This window comes from Diaphorina citri, unplaced genomic scaffold (genome assembly GCF_000475195.1).
Source record: "Diaphorina citri unplaced genomic scaffold, Diaci psyllid genome assembly version 1.1 scaffold178, whole genome shotgun sequence".
Classification (NCBI taxonomy): Eukaryota; Metazoa; Arthropoda; class Insecta; order Hemiptera; family Psyllidae; genus Diaphorina; species Diaphorina citri.
This window is the reverse complement of record NW_007377615.1, coordinates 67,415-77,092: the sequence shown is the minus strand read 5'-3', so window position 1 is coordinate 77,092 and position 9,678 is coordinate 67,415. Positions and strand designations below refer to the sequence as shown.

Sequence of the window (9,678 nt, the reverse complement as noted above, 5' to 3'; positions counted from 1 at the left end):
ACGGAATGCAGATTTCTTGTATGTATTTTATGAATACATTAAAAATGTACCAATTAAAAATAGACAGGACATTATAGATAATAATTTTATTATAATAATATGTTTCGGAGCATTGAATCTTCGGAGCATTGAACCTTTGGCTCCACGTGGTGGTTTGGGAGCAATAGACTTTTGACCTTACACGTGTGGCAGTTTGTTGGGAACCTGGGCGCACCCCGCTCACTCTATCTACTCACATACGTTCCACCCCCAGCTGCGGCGGTAACCAATCAGAATCGAAGATTCTCGGCGACATCTCTGCCTGGTACCTATTTCGAGATTTTGCAGCGCGTGCACTTCGATGGTGAGGCAGTTCAGTTCAGCAAGAATATTCGATCTGTCAAGACCGGTGTAGGTCCCCTTGTTAAAGTACGAAAGAGTAATAAAGTATTGAGAAGTGAGTGTCAGGATAGAGTGGCGGGGAGTGTCCGTACACCTTCCCCAGCTAACTGTTATTGTTCTTTAGTTAAACTTTGATTACTTATTAAAAAATAAACCCCTTTGTCTTGTTAACCGAATTCATATTTAATCCAGTGTTATTATTGTTATCTAAACCATGGAGGGAAGAGAAGAAGGAGAGGTCAGTGGGGATGAATATGAGGGAGCCGAAATCAGAAGTGGGATTTACCAACACTGCCCCCAACCAGAGTCACAAGGAACCCCCTCAACCTCTGAAGTATTAAAAGTCATGGAGTCCATCATGACCGCACAGAACCAATCATTCCAGCTGATCTTAAATCAATTCACCAAACGCACCTCTGAGCAAAAGAGCACCTTTCTACTAGAGTTCAATCCAGATCAACGGGTTGATGCACGGGCTTGGCTGTCCACGGCTGATGTATGTCTACAAGATGGAGCAAAAGAAGGCTTATTAATTGATAATGATACATATTGAATTTTTTTTGTAAAATATTCATTGGTATCTAAAGCTGTAAACTAACATCAACATCAAAATAGAAAGTAAAAACACGTGACTACCCAGCACTTGGGTCGAAGAGAAAAGGGATGTGATTCCTGAGTACTGGGACCAGTGCGGAAGGGTAGTGTTATGGAGTCATATGAAATATGATGGGAAAACATAATTGTGAAAACGGGAAAATAATATCTTCATGTGGAATGGAAACACGAAAACTCCCCTAGTTCCAGGGATGTCTTTTTGCTCTAACGAGAAATGTTCCGTAACACTTTGGGGACTTGGAGCTATAACTGTAACTTATCATTCTTATCTTTAATGACTTTCAGTATACCCGCAGTCACAACTTTCAGTAAATTCAAAAATAAAGGTCTTTTTACCAGGAACACGAAAGTGGTGGTGCAAATTTTGTCCAGAGAACCATAAAGCCAAAAAACCAAAAAAAAAAAAAAACTGGGTTTTGGGGGATTTTTTTCACATTTTCTCACACAAATGAGCTCTGATCTTGAAATTTGTCCCGACGACCTATGAACTCAAAGCGAGAAAGTTCTGAAAGTTCTAGATAACATTTCAGTCGATCATTTAAGACCGGTTTTAGCGTCACCTATGTTAAGCTACGCCGAGCAAGGTCAAAAAATGGATGGGTAACTTCAACACTATATTGGTGGTTATTAGGAAACATTAAAAGTAATAAAGGGAGAACGGGCTCTAGTTTTGATTTTAGATCATTACATGAAAGTAAAATCAAATCAATAATAATAATAATAAACTGAATATTAAACAAATTAGGTAGGTACATAGGTACTGATTTTCTTTAACCACGATCGAATAAACTACGGGTTAAAAAATTCCCGGAGGGACGGGCCCAGCTTGTTCTCTCCTCGCTTCCCCTTTATTTCTTCTTCCCCTCTTCATTTCCTTTTCCTATCCTGTTCTTTTTTCCTTCCCCCTTCATCTGTCTATTCTATTATTATCAACTCAGTTTCCATTTAAAATATTAATATTTTTTGTTACATTTAATTGCTTCTTCGTTCTTGCTAGCCTTTTTGTATTTCTCCTTTGTGTCTGACTGCGCTTCTCATTAGATATCCAGTAAACCCATTGTATAAACTTGAGTATTTCAATATTGAAGTTTCTTTACATCTTCATTGGATCTGTTTTACGTAAAAGGACAGGTGGTCATCCTGTTTAGAAGAAGGACAATTACGGACCGAGTTATGCCAACTTTTTTTTTCCAGGTATTTACAAGATAGGTATCCAAGAATTAGCAGCCGAAGCAATCAGCAATCAAACTAAAGTCATTCTACCAGCACAAACTATTGTTGTGCATTACTTAGGTCCAAGATATTCTTCTTAATTGTATTATCTTGGATGCCAACACACCAGTAAATTCGCTGAAAAAGGAAGAAGTGGACATCATGAAATGACTTACTCCGATTACCTAGCTTACACGAACAGAACACAAAAAGCTGCAAACACCTATGTTTTACATAGGTTATGTACTTGTGTATGTACAAATATACTCGTATGTACATTATGTATGTAGGTGTTGGTGTCTACTACATTTAGCATATGGTAATATTCTCAGAACCTTCCTTATCTCTCCTTGGAACCCCACTTCTACCTCGATAATACCCTTGCTGTTCTCCTCCTTGGAACCCTACTGCCTAATACCCATACTGTTCTCCCTTTACTACCCTCTTTCCTACCTAATACCTAGCTACACCTCCTTTCACTTTCCTTCCCACAGTACCTCACTGAGCTAGGTAGGAAGGGAGGAGAACTTTCTCTCGTGTCAAAGGCTTTACCTTTGTTTTCCCAGCTCCAAACCTCAAAGTACACATTATCCTTTTAGTACTTTTACTACCACTTCTTCTTCCTCCTCTCGTTCTTCTCCTTTTTCTTCTTCTCCCTCTTCACTCTGCCTTCGTACCTATTTCTTTCTCCATTACCTCTCGTCCCTTCGTGTTCAAAAGGCGTGCCATATTATCTGCAAAACTATGACACATGTAAAGAACCCAAGTGTTTTGTAAAATGTAACCTATGGTCTTATGACCTTTTGTTCAGTCCTTTTTACTTTCCTTATCCAACAGGAAGGAAAGTAATGTAATCGGGTCAAATATTCGATGGTCAGTTTTCAGTGCCAAAACACGTTTTGAGGTCCCTAGCTAGAGCCTAAATTCCACAACATTATTTGTACATTATGGCTGACTTGATACGATTCGATTTGGCGACAGAGATTGTTGGTGTTTTTCTTCTTTTCTTTCCTACGCTTCTTTATTCCTTTTTCCTTCTTATCCTTTATCTTTTTATTCCTCCATGGTCCTCCATTTTTTTTCTACCATGTGATTCTGGAAGAAAAAGAACTTACTATCGGGATCGTGTATCCATCTCTTCTTCTCTCCAGGTTTACCCACTGGGATCACATTGTTTGCTCTGTTGTCATCCTGGAACAGAGGAAATACATAAATGGACAATTAGAAACGTTTTCCAAACAAAAATGTTAATGAAAATTGAATCACTTTGAGGCTTAAGTATTGGGACAAACAGAACTAAACGCTGGTTTAAGCTTATACAAATCTAGCTTGAAGGGTACCTCGTCAGCCTTCAATTCACGACCGGGGCAAACTTTATAAGAATTATAAGACCTCAATCACCCCAATGAGAAAACGTTTACCACCATTTGTTACTGTAAAACTATGTCCACACATGGACGACGCCGTCGCTCGACTAGCTGAATTTATGTTGTCGAGGCAGTGTACGGTTTCAGTCGAAGTCGATCGACGGCCGTCCGTCGACTAAGTGTGGACACAGCTTTAGGTCTCTTACTGAATCATTTATGAGTGGCATTGGATACATCCAGTAGGAATAGGGGAGGTAGAAGGTACCATAAAGGTGGATATAATTCGAATACGTATGAGTAATGTTACAAGTGAGTACATTCAGGTTTCACAGGCTAGCTATAAATATGTAAAGCCAAAGCCAGGGAAGTTCTTTTATAATTTCAAAGGGAGAAAAAAAAATCCCCCAGTACACACACAAAACTTCTAATGGAGTTGAGGTAGAAAACGCTGCAAAGGCTAACGAATCCAAAACTAGGATAGAGGGAATAGGGATAAAAGGTAAAAATATCTCGAGAACGGTAAGAGCTAGAGACTTGAAATTTGGCATGCAGCTTTCAAATGTGACAAGGATGCGACACAAAACTTTCGGTTAAGATCGGTGCAACTGTTGGCGGCATTTTACCGCTTTTTGGCGGTTTTTGGTGTAATTGAACAATATCTCGGGAACGGTATGAGCTAGAGACTTGAAATTGGTATGTTGTTCACAAATGTGACAAGGATGCAACTCAAAACGTTTGGTTGAGATAGGTGCTGCGGTTGCCGGTATTTTGACCGCTTTTTGGTGGTTTTCGACGGTTTTTTGGCGGTTTTCAGCTATACCGACTAAACGGTTAGAGATATTATAAATTTTAGGGTATAAGAACAAGAACACCCAAATAAGCATCATTCAATAGGATAAGGAAAGTCGTGTGATGTTCACACCAGATTTTTCTCTCTCTCTCTCTCTCTCTCTCTCTCTCTCTCTCTCTCTCTCTCTCTCTCTCTCTCATCTTGATAACTGAAACTCATTGGAAAGCACGTTGATTGCACCAGTTCCCGACGGAATATTGAAGGTAACTGGTAAGCAACGGTCAACGGTACGCGTGGTTGGTATCAGGAGTAATGACCATCTGAGATGCGCTACTGGTTTTTTCCGGTCCAAAAAAGTTCATGGCCAATTTTAGCAAAAAGTTTATTTAAGATGTCTATTTCTACAACTATAGCTGCTAGCTATTTGTATCATGCAAATGATTGATTCCGTGACTGGCTGTTGCGGGTCCCACTCAGCCTCGTGAGGAAAATGAGTAGCTATGACATATAAGCAAATGCGCATAGTGACCGGTCCCAGCATGGTAGGTAAACATTGGATTTTAGGATTACCTATTGAGATGTTGGGAAAATCCTACAATGCTGCAGTGAGCACCAAAGTTGTGACATAATAACACAAAGAAACTGCATTTTACATTTACATATTCAACAAAGTACCCAATGCGATATTGCCAGAACCAAAAACCAAGATGAACGACACGGTAAGAGAACTCTTTGTTCAAAGGAGGCAAAGGAGACAAACGAGAGAGGGAGTCAAAGAAAGGAAGGAAGACTCCTTAACTCCTTAGGGCGGAACAAGAAATATGTGCGAGACAAGGCAGGTTATACTCGTACAGGTAAGGAAAATTAATTATAACGAGAACACATTGTGGAGAAAGGAGAGAAAAACCTGTCTACGAGAAAGTAGGTACCTGTAATACCGTGGAAATGAAAATTATACAGGGTGTCAAAAAATTAATTAATAATAATTTTCAATGGGAGATAGAATGGCTCAAAATAAGGGCCAATATTTATGAACGAAACACTGGCTCTCAAGCTGCACTGAAGCATCAATTCCAAACATCATCTGAATTTTTGTTGTTCATAAAATGGGGTGTAAACTGTAACACATTGATTCCGTGACTGGCTGTTGCGGGGCCCACCCAGCCTCGTGAGGAAAATGAGTAGCTATGACATATAAATGCGCACAGCGACCGGTGCCAGCATGTGGTATAGGTATTAAACATTGGGTGTTGGATTATTGAGACATTGGGAAAATCCTACAATGCTGCAGTGAGCACCAAAGTTGGAGCATAATAACACAAAGAAACTGCATTTTACATTTATCTACATATTGAACAAAGTACCCAATGCGATATTGCCAGAACCAAAAACCAAGATGAACGACACGGTAAGAGAACAAAGAAAAAGCCAAAGGAGACAAACGAGAGAGAGAGTCAAAGAAAGAAAAGAAAGGAAGGAAGACTCCTTAACTCCTTAGGGCGGAACAAGATATATGTGCGAGACAAGGCAGGTTACTCGTATACAGGTAAGGAAAATTAATTATAACGAGAACACATTATGCAGAAACGAGAGAAAAACCTGTCTACGAGAAAGTAGGTACCTTTAATACTGTGGAAATGGAAATTATACAGGGTGTCAAAAAATTAATAAATAATTTTCAAGGGGAGATAGAATGGCTCAAAATAAGGACAATATTTATGAACAAAATACTGGCTTTCAAGCTGAACTGAAGCATCAATTCCAAACATCATCTGAACTTTTGTTCATAAAATGGGGTGTAAACTGTAAGACTTTTTTCTTTATAAATGATACTCTCAGGTGATCTCAAAAAACTTTTGGAGGAAAAAAAAGTCTTGTTTTGACCTATCTAACCACCCCTTAAAATATTATCCCTAAAATTTAGACATGCACCCTGTTTAATAACGAAAAGGCAAGAAGGATGGGTATGAAAGAAAGCGAACAAAAGCGACGGTAAGGAAAGAAGGAACGAAAGGAAGAAGGAGAAGGTTAGGAAGAAAAAGAAAAGAGAGTACCTACCTCCTATCTTGGGATGAAGGGACACTTTAATGAAATTCATGAGAAAAGGGCCAAGTCAAAACTTCTAATGGAGTTGAGGTAGAAAACGCTGCAAAGGCTAACGAATCCAAAACTAGGATAGAGGGAATAGGGATAAAAGAGAAGGGAAGAAGAGAGGAAGAGGGGAGTACCCCATTTACATCGAATCAAGATGGAAAATAAAGCCAGAGCTTTTTTTACATTACCTTCTTTTCTTTTTTTATATGTATTAACAAAAGCTTTATGTATTTATTTTAGCAGGCGTTTGTAGAATGGAATATACTCCACACAGCAGAGGCCTAGGTTTTTTTCTCATTTCTGGGAAAAATCCTGACTACCTGACTATTAACTACCTACTCGTATCAAATACGAAATATTACGAATAGAGATCCGGGATAGAGATTGTTAAACTGATAAACTCTCTCTTCTAAAATGTAGAGGTAGCTCTAAGTTCAGAGGTTGGATTCCAGAACAGGTAAGGTGGATATCGCCTTACCTGACTTTGTTTCACTGTCGGAGGAAGCACTGTGCAATATAGCTTCCCCTTTTAGAGATTCTCTACCATTGCACATGTGACATGTTTGGCAACAATGCCTATTTTTTTGCTGTCACATTGATCTGGACACACTATAGTTATACTCACGCAATGGCATCTCCAGTGTCCGTCTCATCCTCTCCATCAGTCTCCGTATCATAGAACACATCATCATCTTCATCCTCAAGGTCATCATCTTCTTCGTCATCATCCAAGTCATTCACCACGGTCGACGTTGCTTCATTCTTCTTCTTGGCGGCTGCCTGGTCTGCCAGGTACTTTGCCTTGGGCACTACGATGTCCCCGTTCTTGTGCAGCTCCTTCTTGGACACGCAGACCGCTGTGAATTCGTCCTCGAGGAGACAGATCTCCTTCTTCTTGCACTTGAGTGGCTGACAGAGGTCACCTGGAAAGGAGAATGGATTGGGATTCAGACATCTCATCTGATTTGGTGCATTACGTGAAATTTAGACATTGTGTCCTCAAGCCTACTTCGCAAAGGGTATCTATCCTCACTCTGAACTTTGTACTTTTTACTCCTCACGCAAACAAATAACTGCATAACTGGAACTAAGGAGTGAAAACTCCGGAGTGGGGAGTAAAGATACCTATATCAGTGAAAACCTCTTTGCAGAATGAACCTGAGGACCATTATTCTGACTCTGAGTATTAGGAGGACCTAGGACCAAGGTTCAATTGCCCAATCGTTGGACTAGGCTTTGAAATGTCAACGTTAGCATTTCCTGAAGGATTCTTTAAAACCCAAAAAACCAAACGGGGGAAAAATAATCAGTCCACTATTTACAGAATATTCTCACTAGCAAAACAAACCAGCAAAACAAATCTCTCTCTCCCGCGAAAAGAGAAAGAAAAGCAAATTTTGCGCTCTCCAATTTTTTTTTTTTTTTTTTTTTTTTTTTTTTTTTCCTTTAAAGCGCTTTAACTCTACGGGCAGTAGGTCGTTCACGCTGTCATTATTTTTAGCTCCCATTTTTTACGGAAAAATACTCGAGTATTTCGTTTGACGACATGTCACCTGTTTTCGATGATGGAAATCTTCCTCCCTCTGCAATGATTTCTACTTTAGGTTATCTTTCTGATGGCTCACAAAAAAGTGTATCTGAAGATTTTGAAGGGAGTTTTATTCGAATATGTAGTAAGTCGAATCTCTATATACGGTACATACAATCATCTGCTAGAATTCTTTCTTTGAAAGGCCAAACAAATTTAAAATATTCCCCCGACTTACTAGCTACAATACTTAATGCATCCTTGTAAGTCCCCTTTCCCTGAGGGCCAAGCTAAGGGTGGGCGTATGACAGTAGGTAGGTACTTCGCATCGTACAAATTGGAACATCATCAAATTAATATTTGCTCATTATTTTTAGCTCCCATTTTTTTTACGGAAAAATACTCGAGTATTTCGTTTGACGACATGTCACCTGTTTTGGATGAAAGAAATCTTCCTCCCTCAGCAATGATTTCTACTTTAGGTTATCTTTCTGATGGCTCACAAAAAAGTGTATCTGAAGATTTTGAAGAGAGTTTTACTCAAATATGTAGTAAGTCGAATCTCTATACGGTACATACAATCATCTGCTAGAATTCTTTCTTTGAAAGGCCAAACAAATTTAAAGTATTCACCCCGACTTACCTACTAGCTACAATACTTAATGCATCCTTGTAAGTCCCCTTTCCCTGTTTATTTATTTTATTATTTTTTCTCCTTCCAATACAAATACGCGTATTAAAAAGTAATTCATATTCACAAAAGCGAGGATGACGTAACAGTCATTAAAATGACATTTACTCATTATAACTTTGCAATTAGCAAGGGCAACACAAGCTTTATAGCAAAAAATAGAATGGATGATAGACGAGGAGAGAGACATTATCACAGACTATGGCTAATTTAAAAATAATTGAATAATTAGCATTTTTTATTAAAAAATAAATAATAATTATTAAAATCATAACAAATAAATAAATAAATAAAGAATAAACCAACAACAATGTAAAGTTTCATATACAGAAAAACTGACGTAGACACAGCCCAAATTTTCAATCTGAAAAAAATTCGCCCCCGGGTGGATTTGAACCACCAACCTTTCGGTTAACAGCCGAACGCGCTAACCAGTTGCGCCACGGAGGCTTGGTTGTAAGTACTTGTATGCTAAAGTCTATATCAGTGAAAAGTGTTAGGATTAGATTTGGGATGTTAAAAGTTGCCAAATAATTATCATACCTCAGTACTCTGATTACTCTAGGTACCTATACCTCTTATCACAAAGTGTATTGTAAAGAAGCTCAGAAAGCTCAAAATTGAAAATATGAGCATCTTTACAACCATGTTTTACACACAAGCCTCCGTGGCGCAACTGGTTAGCGCGTTCGGCTGTTAACCGAAAGGTTGGTGGTTCAAATCCACCCGGGGGCGATTTTTTTCTCTCCGTACGATACGTTGGTGTGTAAATGTTCATTTGTTAATTTCAATCATACTTTTTATGGCTTTCTCTTTTTGTGGCAGGGTTCTTCTGAAGGAGCTCTTCCACCCAAACCACTGGTTTACTTTTCAGCCAGGGGACTTGGGATCGTAAATAGCAGAGAAAGTTCTATTTAACCCTTGTCCTTCTTCTCTTAGTTGATCTCTTTCACTCCAAAAAGGGATAATGAAAACCTCATGTCTCTTGTAATACAACTCA

General features: G+C 38.9%; 2 non-coding genes across 2 annotated transcripts; one reads left to right on the top strand and one right to left on the bottom strand.

Annotated features, from left to right (window-relative positions):
- Window positions 1-9,054: 9,054 nt before the first annotated feature.
- Trnan-guu lies at window positions 9,055-9,128 on the bottom strand. The gene has a single exon. It is a non-coding gene; the product is annotated as a tRNA-Asn (tRNA).
- A 211-nt stretch (window positions 9,129-9,339) lies between these two features.
- On the top strand, window positions 9,340-9,413 carry Trnan-guu. Its single transcript has one exon. It is a non-coding gene; the product is annotated as a tRNA-Asn (tRNA).
- Window positions 9,414-9,678: the final 265 nt, after the last annotated feature.